The 12,884-nt window shown below is 41.6% G+C and overlaps 1 protein-coding gene across 1 annotated transcript in view; it reads left to right on the top strand.

The window, feature by feature from the left end:
• Positions 1-12,884, top strand: part of LOC150085739 (kinesin-like protein KIF20A) — a 1,052,004-nt gene that overhangs the window by 465,908 nt on the left and 573,212 nt on the right. The gene's annotated exons all lie outside the window — the stretch shown is intronic.

Below are 12,884 nucleotides of genomic sequence, written 5' to 3'. Positions count from 1 at the left end.
AATAACCCTTATCGTAAACGAAGAAAATGGCTACCTATGTGATTGACATAGCAGTGCTCAACACCAGAAACCTCCAGAAAGTGCCACTCTCCTCCATATGGCTATCACGAGAGAAGGGCAAAACTATCCAGCCCCACTCACTGTAAGTGCTTCCTGTGCAACTTCACTAGTGACAACCACAGGAAGTGGAGCATCGGAATGAATATGTACATCATGCAAGCATATTATGAAATAATGAAGCTGGAGAGCGATATGGCAACGTACTGGGCAAGACTACATATCAAGTGATTTTAACGATTCCCTGATATTCAGGTCAGCAAATAGCGGACCAGAAGGACCATCTTCACGAAGAACCTGATAGCTCCTGCAATATTGCAAAAAATAAAGCAGGATGTGAGCGATCAACTACAAAGGATGAAGAATATGGTCAATATGGAACCAGAGGAGGAAGAGCAAGAGGAAGAGCAACCCACATCAGCTGATGTGGAAAGAGACGAGGTCCTGATATCCAGAAAAGAAGACTAGTGGAAGAAGGACCTAACAGAACTCGAAGGAATGGACCCCGCAAAGACCTATGTGATACTGAAGCAGAGGCCCAATAGAACCTTGTGGAGAGTCACAGACCACCTCAATTGGCAAATAATACCACATTACGTTGACAACAATGATGAACACTGGAGATCATCCCCACAGTCATATATTGTCCTGCCATAGCAACCACTAGGATGAATAGAAGAGAAACGGGAAACCAGCAGCAGAAGAACCAAAAACAGAAAGAACTGCCAGCTTGGGAAAGAAGACTTCAGCAGAAGATAGAAGAATCAACAGTCAAGATAGGCCAATTGATCCAGAACAACAGGGTAATAGGAGTAAGAAATTGATTGGAAAAGTGTAAAGCATCCTCTTGAGAAACAGCATCCAGAGCAAACACGAGACAATAAATCGGAGAATAGGAGAGTACTTGGACACACTGAAGCAGGACCTCCTCGTATCAGCAAGAGATTACACCGATACAAAAAGAGCTCCCCGCGGAAATAAACAACCGAATCTTTGATGAGGACAAAGAGCCTTCTACAGGAGTCTTGGAGAAGACGAGAAAGAAGAAAATGGACGACCCAAACAGAAGACGATTCATGAGCTCTGGAGCAATATATGGAGCTGGAAGTAAGGCGTAACAGCTGAACCCCCTCGGATAGAACCAGAATGGAAGTAAACCAAGGACGTACAAGAGATGAGGGAGTAGTAGATTAAAGAGGAAGAAGCAAAACAGACGATCATGAACTCGAACAACTGGCAAACCCCGGGCATAGATAACGCCTGCAACTACTGCTACAAGAAGCTCACTTGCATACACAAGCACCTGGCAGAGTAATTCACCTGAATGATAAGGCACCCAGAGACAAGACAATCCCGAAACTTTTCACTCAAATAATATCACATCTGAAGCCTAAAGACGAAGATACAAGAAACCCGGCGAAATACAGGCCAATCACTTGCCTCCCAGTGATTAGCATTAGCATTAGTAGAGGCATATGATGCAAGAAAGCAAGCTTATTCAGCATCAGCCAAAAAAAAAAAAAATAAACACACCACTCCCATTTCACCCCTCCATTCGTTCGAAATACCTGTCCAGTTGAGCCTTCAATTTGTTTAGGCTATCAACTTCAACAACAAGTGATGGAAGTCGGTTCCACCAACCAACCACCCGCTGGCCAAAGGCAAATTTCCGCACATCTATCCGACATCCGTCCTTCCTCAATTTGAATTTTTGCCCTCTGAGGTGATTATTCTGAGCAAGATGAAGAATCCCATTGGCATTGAGCATGCTCAAACCATTCAAAGCCTTATACACCTCTATCAGATCAGATCACCTCGCCGGTGCCTAGTCTCCAGACTCTGCAATTTGCAAAACTTAAGCCTTTCTTCGTAAGAGCAACCCTTTGTTCCATTCACTAATCTTCTTGCCCTTCTCTGTACCCGTTCCAGCAACTCTACATCCTTCTTGAAATGTGGCCTCCACACCTGTATACAGTACTCAAGATGTGGCCTAACCATTGCCTTATACAAGGGAATAATCACCTCCTTATCCCTGCTAGAAAAATTCCTGTATATCATTGACGACACCATGAGCTACTCTTGCAGCTCGTCTGCACTGCTCAGAGAACTTCATATCTGCCTGCACAATTACCCCCAGGTCCTTTTCATTCTCCACCACTGTCAGTGTAGTACTGCAGAGTTGATACGTTGCTCTGTGGTTACTGTTTCCCATATGTAGTACAGTAATACCCCGACTTACGCTACCCCGACTTAAGCGAACTTGGAGTTACGCGGTTCTTGATTTTTTTCGTTTGGCAACGCTGCCGCCCACTATCTTCAAGGTCGTTTTTCATATGTTATCGATATACGGTGCGACGGCGGAGAATGAGAGCGAAAGATGAACAAAATTCAACTTTGCTGCTTTTATGTTTTTTATATCAGTGAAGGGGAAACACATTTCACCATAATAACGTAAAAAGCAACACAATTCCAGCTATCGGTATAATCGCAAATGCAATTAGATCGAGTTTACTACCAGTTTATAACAGATTTCACTAGCAGAAACGCAACTGGATTTTTATTGTTTTATGGTAGTAACCCCTAGAAATGTGAGGTGTTAATAGTGTATCTCTGCATTTATGGTGTTGTTTATTCAGTTGCTACATGCGCGAAGCTTTGTTTATGCGTATCAAGCGTGCCTTCTCGTTTTGTAATTGTGCTTTATTCCCTAAAAATGAGTAAAATACTTAATTAAAAGGTGTGAAAAGGAAGCGTCCTGGTGAAGACACTGCAGATTCAGAGAGAAAAAGAAAAGCAATTATCGATAAACAGAGGCAGACTGGGTCAAAAATTCTTCACCGGGAAAATTTATAGTGGCGTCATACTATGGTTTATGTCCATAATCACACTGGCCCACCGGGGTTTCCCCGGTAAGGCTTATGGCCAGTCCACCTCTGTCGATAGAGAAAAAATATGAAATTGTGAAACGCTTTGAGCGAAATGAAAGACCATGTGATATTGCACGTGCTACAGGCCTAAATGAAGCAACGGCGAAAAGCACATGACAATTGCAAACTTGACAGGTTGAAAATTGAAAAGGGCTCAATTGTAAAGGGCTTAAAAATTTTAGAAAACAGACTCCAACGAAGAACGCGTTATAGCTACAAAGCAAGGAATAAAAAAATTATTAGCTTGCTACGAAGAAATTCTGCATGAAAAAAAGAACGCGCTGTGTCGTCAGACGAATTTGTTAGATTTTATGAAGCCATCGACATCGAAATAACTTTTTTTACGTAAGTCATTTGTTTTTTTAATACATATTTTGTATTAATATGTATAAAGAACTGCAATTTTATTAATATTTTTCTTCTAAACTAGTATTTTTGTTAGTCCTTGGTCCCAATTAAGCAAAATTTATATGTATTTATATGCAAAGTTGTACCCCGACTTACGCGAATTCGACTTACTCGATTTTCGTCGGACCCACCTATCGCGTAACTTCGGGGTATTACTGTACTTTACATTTGTCAATGTTAAACTTCATTTGCCACCTCTCAGCCCATCTGTTCAACCTTTCCAGATCCTGTTGCAGCAGCATAGCGTCAGTAGTGTCCTTAACAACCCTGCCAACCTTTGTATCATCTGCAAACTTGGACATTAAACTTGATATACCATCATCAATATCATTCATAAACACTGAAAACAACAACGGACCCAACACTGAACCCTGAGGAACTCCACTAATAACATTAGTCCACGTTGAGCAGTGTCCATTGATTACCACTCTCTGTTTTCTGCCACTCAACCATCCCCTTATCCATAGCTGCAATTTGCCTCCAATGCCACACTGCTCCAATTTGTGCAACAGTCTTCCATGTGCAACAGTATCAAAAGCCTTTCTAAGATCCAAATATATTTGTATAATATCAAAGTTATTCCCTGCATCCAGTTCTTTTGTGACTACATCATAGTATCCAATCAAATTGGTCAGGCAAGACCTGCCCTTAACAAAACCATGCTGCGTCTGAGCTATAACTGAATTCTTGTCTAGATGATCCTGCAGTGCTTCTTTAACCAGTGCCTCCATTAATTTACTTGGAACAGAAGTTAAACTAACAGGTCTATAATTACTTGTGTCAGCCTTTGATCCTCCTTTGTGAATTGGGGTTACATTTGCACATCTCCAGTCTATGGGTACCTCCCCTGAGTCCAAAGAAGCTCTCATAATTATGGCTGGGGGTTTGCTTACTTCCTTTGCTGCCTCTTTTAATATAACTGGATAGATCCCATCCACCCCAGGTCCTTTTTTATGTTTATCCTCAACAATCTCTCCTCCACTTTCCTCTCAGTTATTACAAAATCATCTAGGTCACTGCCAATGTTTACTTTACCTACGTCATTCTCCTTCCTGAATAACTCCTCATGCGTGAATGTAGATGCAAAATACTCGTTTAGATTGTTAGCCACCTGAGCAGGATCCTCAACTGTTGAACCATCAATATCCAGTGGACCAATCTGATTCATCCTTTTCCTTCTTGAGTTTAAATAGGTAAAGAACTCTTTTCTGTTTTTCTTTGCATCCTTTGCCAAGGATTTTTCGTAGTCTGCCTTTGCCTGCCTAATCTCCTTTGTGACTTGGTTACAGACCAACTTATATCTATCATAGGCTTCCTTGTCACCCATTAATTTGTATGTATTCCATGCATTTTTCTTCTCTGCCACATGTCTCATTAGTTCATCTGACAACCATTTAGGCCTAAACCTTGAACAATATTTCTTAGTTGGTATGTAAAGCCTGGTAGCTTCCAAGATTAGTTCCTTGAATGCTTCCCATTTTGAGTTTGCTGTTGGTAACATTATCAGTTGGCCCCACTGTATAGAATTTAAATACTGTCTCAGACCATCTTAGTTGCCTTTACGAAAACAAAAACCCTTCTCTTTACCTCTGATGGTAGTTACCTCCTTGAGTAAATCCCACTTCAACACACTGTGATCACTGCCACCTAGTGGTTCATTTATCTGCATATTCTTAATGCATGAAGAATCACTACTGATAATAAGATCAAGAGTATTGCTCCCTCTTTTTGCCGCACGAACATGCTGATGTAGAAAACAATCATCCAATAAATCCACAAAAGCCTTGCTAGTGTGTGAGTGACCAACCCACAAATTCCAATCAATATCTGGGAAATTAAAATCCCCCATTATAAGACTCTCTGATTTACTGGCCCACTCTATTTCCCTGTACAACATCTTATTATACTCATCAGAGTCATTAGGCCTATAGCTCACTCCTACTCTCAATTTTGATATCCGAATGCTTGTGTCACAGCGAACTGACTCAACACTGCACTGTCCTGCGATGTCCACTGGCTTCACTTCCTTGGATTTTATGTGTTTCTTAACTAATAGCATAACCCCTCCTGTCCTGTCTATCCTTTCTATACACATTGTATTCCCCAAATTCCAGTTCCGCATTCCTTATATCTCTGTCTCTGATATCCCAACAATATCTGCCTTTGATGTTTTGAGCAATACTTCAAATTCATCAAATTTATTTACCAAACTCCTAGCATTGGTGTACATGCAGGTATACATGCACCTGTGTTTATTCCTAGCTACCCTAACACAACCCATGTGTTTACTTGTACCGCAATGACTCCCAGCAGTCTCTGAAATATCCTGCATCTTGTTTTTCAGGCTTCTGCTCATTTCAATGGAAGGAGTGCAAGAATCACTTCCTCCTCTGCCAGTGGCTACTGTTAATTTATTAGTCTTTGTATCCCCCCCCCAACTAGCAGTTTTCCGACCCTCCTAACATTGCATCGACAGCATCAGCAAAAATTCTTGCACCCTTTCTATTTAAGTGTATCCCATCCCTGTAGAAGCAATCTCTCCTGTTAACAAGTACAGTCCAGGCTGAAAAAAATTCTACCCCTTGAGCCTTGCACAATCCCTCCAGGGCCGAATTGATCAACCTGGCTCTCATCATATACTCCCTCCTATCGTGTCTGGGCAGAATTCCAGACACTTTCAAATTCAACTCTAATTCACGGCTTTTTTTCAACAGTTACCTGTACTTGTTAAGTAATTCCGCCGGTCTCCTACTCTTAATATCATTAGTGCCAATGTACAACTATGTCACCTTTTGTACCCTTAAAAGATGATATCCGCTCTACAACGTGATCAACCTTTGACTCTGGCAGACATACCCTGGTCCTATTCCACCTATCCTTTTTACAAAGCATATTCCCCGTTTCCCTGACAATTGAGTCACCAACAACTACTAGTTCCTGTGGGACCAGCGTATTCTGCCTAGGAGGCTGCCTCTGTGTTGCCTGATGACCAAGTGCAAGCTCTGGCTTTGATGTGGGCAGCTGAGAGCTTGATGGGCCCCTCAATTTATTTCCTTCGAGGGCATCCGCCCTGTCCATCAAACTCTCATAAAGGCCCATAACAACGCTGAGTTGTCGCCTGATTTCCCTTCACTCCTGATGTACAGGATACTGACCATCTGTATAACCAAGAAGATATCCGACTACTTGGAGAGCCAGAACATAATGGCCGAACAGCAGAAAAGATGCAAGCGGCTGAGCAAAGGATGGAAGGATCTATTAACCATAGATGCCGTGCTTATAGCGAAACCTTACAAGAAGTTCCGCAACCTGTACACATCCTAAATTGATTACAGCAAAGCCTTTGACTCCTTGTCAATCCGATAATTACAAACTTCCTAGGAGAAACCATGGTGAAATGGAGTATCACTATTAATGTCCAGAACATCACCACCAGGCCAATCCCCATCAGGAGAGAAATCTTTCATGGAGATGCCCTGAGCCCACTGTGGTTCTGACTAGCACTTAACCCGCTATCCACCATGCTCAACAGCAGCAAGTACGGATATAACTTCAATAAGGAAAGAAGAATCTGTATACCCCTCACCCACCTGATGTACATGGATGACATCAAACTCTATGCGGTAACTGAGAAGCAACTCCAGCAACTACTCTGGATCACCGAAGAATTCAACAATGATATTAGAATGGAATTTAGTCTAGACAAATGCGAGTCCCACGGATTGCACCAGGGAAAATTAGTCAACCGAAATTACAAACTGTAGACTGGTAAAGAGATTGAAGCCATGGGAGAGGCCTACAAATATTTGGAGATGGTGCTGGCTCAGCACTTCCTAGGAGAAACAGGGAAGTTTTCTCCTAGGTGCACAAGGAAATTAAGGCCTGCCTGACCAAAAAATAACATCAGAGACTCAGAAGCCTGCTGAAAGCACAGCTGAATGGAGAGAACACAGTTAAAGCCATAAATACCTATGCAGTCCCAGCGCTAACATACTCCTTCAGGGTCATAGATTGGACTAACACCGAGCTGGAGGATATCATGAGAAGGACAAGGACAACGATGAACAGGAGTTGCCAACACCACCCGAAGTCAGCTGTGGAGAGAGACAGTTGCTCAGAAAGAAGGAGAGAAGGGGCCTGATAGACCTCATCGAGCAACAGAAAACAGTGATCGCTAACTGAATAATTACTTCCAGAAACACACAGCCGCACTCCATGAGGCCATAAGGAAGATAGACAAGCAGTATACCCCATTCAACCTAAGCAAGGGGTTCTCTCCCATCCAGTAGGCACAAATGAAGCTAGAAAGATGGTCAAAGAAGACATTCCATAATGACCTCCATCAAGATCACATAGATAAAATTGCTTCCAATGCATGGCTCACGAACGAGGCGCTCTTCCTCGAGACTGAAGGATTCATGCTCGCCATCCAACACCAGGTAAGCAATACCAGAAACTATAGAAAAAACATTGCCAAGAAGCCCGGATTGTCCGATGACTCGTGTCGATGGCCTCAAGCAATTGGACACATCACCGTGGGATGAAAGGTGGTCACCCAGACTCAGTGCACTCGTAGGCTCGACCAGGTAGCCATCAGAAGCTAGCAAGGAAATCCCAGTTGATTAAACAAAGTGTATCATACTACAAGTACGAACCCCAGGCAGCACTATAGAGACTCCAAACCACAGGTACTGGGACCACAGCATAGTAATGGATAAGACAATCCTGCACAACAGACTGGACATAACCCTTGTGGACAAGAAGCAAAAGGCTTCCCATCTGATTGATATAGCAGTTCCCAACACTGGCAACCTGCAGAAAACTCATGAGAAAAAAATCAGTAAGTATATGAACCGAAGACAGGAGATCAAAGATGCCAAAGACCCTATCTAACAGCCTATTAGCAATAGGTCTCCCAGTGAACACCTGCAAGGAATTCCAGAAAGGTGCAATCCTGTATGCCTGTAGGATAATCAGAGAGTTCCACGACCAACAGTAACACCAGACTTAACAACTATCATCCTGTATACTTGGTAGCAATACCCATCACGAGGTCTAATCCACAATCAGGGAGAAATAATAAAGAAAAAAGAAAAATAATAATAATAATATCATCTTGTAAACTTCTTGTACCATAGCTGGTACAAAAAGTTCACTTGCATACAGAAACTCGTAGCAGAGCAGTTCAGCCAAATGATAAGTCACCCAGAGTTTTATATTCCCAGAATGATGAATGAGAAGGCTAAATACCACGATACAAGAAACTTGGTGAAATACAGGCCGATCACCTGCCTCCCAGTGATGAACAAGATCTTAACCAGCTGCATAACTATGAAGATATATTACCATTTCATGAGCCTGGATATCATGACAAAACAGCAGAAGGGGTGGAAGAGAATTAGCCAATGATGCACGGATCATTTAATCATTGATACCTCAAGGTATAGGGCAAGCATACAAGAAGCACTACAACCTGTGTACAGCCTACATTGATTACTGCAAGGCATTCTACTCCTTGTCTCATTGCTGGCTAAAAGAGATTTTTTTTTTTTTTTTTATGAAAACCCCAAACACGAGAGGTATTGGAACATATAGTACTTAGTACAGTGCTTTGGTTGGAGGTTGAGAAGACAAAAGAAGATATTTGTTGAAATTAGACTTGAACTTCTGTAGACTGTAATTCAGGAAATACGTACGAAACAAGGCTGTTCCAGAAAATGGCAGTTGAATGAATAAATGAGGAAGATGAAAAGTTGGTTCTGTAAGTTTGAAGTTGGACAGTAAATGGGTGTTGGCTGGTGGCGGCACGTGGACTGTTTTAAAAGAGAGAGCTGGAATTATAGAAGCCAATTCAGAAGAACAGTCCCCATGGAAGTATCTGTAGAAAACACATGCCAAATGAGATCTATCAAAAATAAGATAAATAAAAAATTGCCAAATGAGATCTATCCCCAAAAGAGATATGTCACCAAAGATAAGCATAGGAGCTGAAGAATCCTTTTTGCAAAATATGACAGGACTGATTCTTAGAAGGATTGAAATAAACTAAGTTGTGTTTACCCCACTGGAGAATTACCTGGAAATTGGCATGTAAGGAATTGGTAGTGGATATTCGGGAAGTTGAAGCTGATTGAGCAGGAAATGGTTTCTCAAAGTGGAGTGGAATGCAGTGACATTCTTCTCAATAGAAGAGGGTCTTTAATATACAAGAGGACAAGAGTGGGAGAAAGAACTGATCCTTCGGGGATACCAGCAGCAGTGGAAAAGTTAGAAGATAGAATGCCAACTACTGTCACTCTTATTGAGCGGTCAGAGAGAAAACTGGATAACCAATTACTAAAAACAGTTGGCAAATCATAAGATGGAAGCTTGAATAGAAGACCTTTATGCCAAACACGATCAAAAGCCTTTGAGATGTCAAGAGCAACTGCTTGTATTTCACCAAATGTTTCCATTGAATTTGTCCATAAATGGGCAGAAGCCAGAATATCACCAGTGGATCGACACTGACTGAATCCATACTGGCAATCTTTGATAAGACAGAAGGTTTCTAGATAGGTTTAAGAATAGGCGGTTGATTGATTTCTCCACTACTTGAGAAATAGTAGAAGTAATTGCAATGGGGCGATAATTGGACGGGAGAGACTTTTCACCCTTTTTAGGAACTGACTAGATATGAGTAAATTTCCAAGCAGAAGGAAAAACTCCTTTGGAATAAGAAAGTGAATAAAGGCGACAAAGAACAGGAGTAGGTTCGGGAGCAGAGGTTTTGAGAACAAGCGGAGAAATACCATCAGGACATGGAACTTTCTTAGCATCAAGATTCGATAAAATCCTTCTGACATCCTTTTGAAGGAAGACCACATGAGGTATTGAATGGAGCATGTTAGGAGTTAGTGGTGGGGAAATGTTTTAGGAAGATCAGTAATACATGAGGTGGAGTAAAAATGGGATGCTAGCAGGTCAGCTTTATCCTTGGCTGAAGTGACAATAGAACGATCTGGTTTTGACAGAGGTGGGAACAGAGATGGGCAAAAGTTGCGGCCAATAGCTTTGTTAAGAAACCAGAATGCTCAGCTACCATAAGGGCAAGAAGCAAATTTTCTAATCTTAGACTGTTCAAAATCTAGTTTGGACTGATTAATAACTGCATTACAATTGTTGCGCTTTGGTGTATACAGAAAATGAAACTGAAGAATTTGAAACAAGCCAATTACGATATGCAACATTCTTCTCTTGTAAAGCCTTAGCTCATTTATTGAGAACTAAGGTTAAGATAAACGTCGAGAATTTAAAGTAGAGTGTGGAATAAAGGATTCCATTCCTACAAGAATAATTTCACTGACATGATCTGAGCCAAGATCGTGACAGTGACACGATCTTGGCTCATATCGTGTCACTTGATTCCGACCAAGGAAAAGAAGAAAAGAAATCTTGCAAGTCATCGCATTTTGCATGCTTGTAATGCCAAAGAGCACGAGGTTTGGAATAGCCATGAGATAGAGGCTCCATTGGAGAAGAGACAGTCACCAAGTTGTGATCTGAGGTGGCTAAATGACTGCTCACTTCGACTGTGTACTTAGAAGGGTTGTTTGTGAGAAAGAGATCAAGTGTGTTGGCTGTATGTTTAGGATTGTCCGGTATTCTTGTAGATAAATGAACAACCTGTGTAAGGTTATTAGTAATTGTAAAAGCATTGCATCTCAACTAGCTTGGTCTGTGTGACTAGAGAATGGAAGCCAGCTGGAGTTGTGAACATTAAAATCACCAAGAAAAATCACCTCACTATTAGGAAAGTTGGAGAGGAGAAAGTAAAGTTGCAAAGAGAAAGTTAAAAAGCTCTAAGTGATTAGTGGAGTTGGGAGAACAGTAGAGACAACTGGTGAATTTGACAGAATGAGGGAGAGCGATTTTAAGCCAAATAGGGTTGAAAAGAGGAGATTCCAAATTAGTAAGTCTCTGACAGGGAATATCAGAACGGACAAATGCACAAGGACCACCTTTGAGATGAAAGGAATCATACAACGATAATTTGCAGAACTGAGATGAGCAGTGGTTGAATCAATCTATAACTGAGATCCTGAAAAAAGTCAGAAAAAGTACATGGGGTTTGGCAGAATGCAAGTGGAAATGGACATCGTTTAGATTAGAACTGAGACCATGTATCTTTTAGATTATAACTGAGACCATGTGAAATGGACTAGGAAGTGTTTGGGAGGTTTAGATCGTTTTGCAGATAAGCTTAATCTATTAGTTTGACAATTAATGGTTATTCAATAATAAGAAAAAGTGGGGGGGGGGGGTACATGCTGTATGAAGTAAGGAAATTTTTGGATATGGCATACACATGGTAAATATATATCTAGATCCTTGACATAATGCGGCCTTGACAAAATGTCCCCCCCCCCCCACACACACATACACACTACTCGGACTCCCTCCATTCACTATATGGTAGAGTTGAGGTAGCAAGATTATACACTAGCTGATCTGTAAGCCTCCTAGAGAGTTACCAATCGGTTCAGTCTGGTGTTCTAACTAGCGGCCTTGCCTGCGAACACTGTTTTAGTGCTGTACCCTCGAAATGTAAGGAATGTTGGATCTCATCATGATGTCCATCGTAACCTCAAAAGACATCAGTCATAGTGCATGATGGAAGAGATGGGGAAGGTTTGACTGGAACTTAGCTCTGGAGCCTAAACATGGGATCCACCACTTCAAGCCTCCAATAAGCAAAGTGATGGTATTACACTTGTTGATGAGTCATCTGCTACCTAGTATTGTCTGGTAATACAGAGGGGCAGCATTCCTCCATGTGGGGCCCACACGGAGGAAGCATTTTAGAGAGAGAGAGAGAGAATGATAGAATATCTGTGACAAATGTTGCAGATCTGCAAAGTCAATCCGACTGTGACAAACTTCGTAGAAGCAGCCTTGGCAAAATAGAGTACCCATACCTACTTCAAGAATATCATAAACAGATCGATCCCTGTCAGGAGAGGAATCTGCAGGGAGTAAGGGGGTGCCATGGCCCATAGTGTTTCTGTCTAGCACTGAACCTGCTATCCACCATGCTCAACAATAGCAATTATGAATATAACCTCAAAGATGGAAGGAGAAACCTGTGCACCCTCTCCCACCTAATATTCATGGATGACAGCAAACACAGGAACTGGAAGCATCTGAAACAACTACTTTGCATCATTGAAGAATTCAGTAATGAAAGGATGGAATTCGCAGTAGATAAAAGCAATGAGGTATGGATTGCAGCTGGAAATTATTTGGCCAAACTGCCAACTGTAGACTGAAAAAGAGATTGAAGCCTTGACAGCGGGAAAGATCTACAAATTCTTGGGAATGATGCAGTTACATTAGTTAGAACACAAGGAGATAAAGGAGATCTACTTTACCGAAAAATACCAGCGGGGACTCAAAAGCCTGCTCAGAGCAGTGCTTGAATGGTGGGAACTCAATTGATTAAACAACTATGCA

Source organism: Mastigoproctus giganteus, chromosome 5 (genome assembly GCF_048544385.1).
Source record: "Mastigoproctus giganteus isolate SK-2022 chromosome 5, ASM4854438v1, whole genome shotgun sequence".
NCBI classification, from domain to species: domain Eukaryota; kingdom Metazoa; phylum Arthropoda; class Arachnida; order Uropygi; family Thelyphonidae; genus Mastigoproctus; species Mastigoproctus giganteus.
The sequence above is the reverse complement of the archived record's forward strand: the minus strand, read 5'-3'. Positions and strand labels throughout refer to the sequence as shown.